The sequence below is a fragment of the Odontomachus brunneus genome, unplaced genomic scaffold, assembly GCF_010583005.1.
Source record: "Odontomachus brunneus isolate Ranch 3 - 2012 unplaced genomic scaffold, Obru_v1 Obru_scaffold_211, whole genome shotgun sequence".
NCBI lineage: Eukaryota > Metazoa > Arthropoda > Insecta > Hymenoptera > Formicidae > Odontomachus > Odontomachus brunneus.
The window spans coordinates 324695-325977 of NW_022639661.1; positions in this window are offsets into that span (position 1 = coordinate 324695).

Below are 1283 nucleotides of genomic sequence, written 5' to 3' on the forward strand. Positions count from 1 at the left end.
AAATAAAAGTTTTATTTTCATCATTTTAAAAAATAATATTTCGTTTAAGAATATAATATTTTAATGAAATAAGAAAAAACCACAAAATTATACAAGTACGAATATTAAATCTAAAGAAAGTATTTTCTCCGAAAAAACGGTATAAGAAGTATAAAAAATATGCAATAGGACAAATTAATGATTGCCATTAACGAGTGCTATTCTAAGTACTATTCTATAAATATTATTAATGTTAAACATTACTGAATTTGAAATACAAGTAACAAAAATAAGTAGTAAATAAATAAAATATATTATATTCGTAATATTTTTTTAAATATTACTGCAATATTGCTAAAGTAATATTGCAAATTAATGTCACTGCAAAGTCTCTGCAACATTGCACTGCAATATGCAATTTTGCAACGTTGTAGCAATGTTGCTGCAAGCTTCTGTGCTGTATGGGTATTGCTGAGGTTCGAGCCTGAGACCTCTCCCAGGTAGCAGACTTACGTCAAAATGACATCCAAATCTAAGTAAGTTCAGGATAAAAAATAACCAAGGAATGATAAAAAATATCGTGAGAATATCGTCAAAATGATAATCTAATGTCACAGATTAATGACGACATTTTCGACGACATAATGACGTTTTATGACGTCTCTAAACGTCAATAATACGTTTTTAAGACATTATACAGAAACGTCATTAAGATGTCACAAAAAACACGTTTTAAAGATGTCGTTATTTAGTCACTTAACGTCATTCGACCAGTTTTTTACGTCATTTTGACGTGAGTCTGTTACTTGGGCTGATTCTTGTGTAGTTCACCTTACCTACTGCGTCACTGTCATTTTGATCGAGAGACGCTTTATATTGTGTACATATTGTATATCCCTATACAAAAGCATATGATTTATTTAAAAAAAGAGAATAGATTCTTTTAAAATATAAGTTTTAAAAGGTATGTAGAAAGTATATTTAAAAAATATACATGTTTTAAAAGTAAAATTTACATGTTTTAAAAGTAAGTAAAATAAATTATTTTGTAAATTTAAATAAATTTTTTTCTGATAATAAAAGAAACTTTAATTTGAAACATAAAAATAATTTGAAACATAATTAGTGTTTTTACATTTAAAAACACTTATTTCCTACTTGTAAAGAAATCATTTGTTTATTCTTATATATATAGATATTTTAAATCAAATAAATCACTTTTTTTATTTATAAATTCATAATTTTACAGCTTATTTTACAAATTTCAAAAAATATTTCTTTATATTTATTATATATTTTCTAAA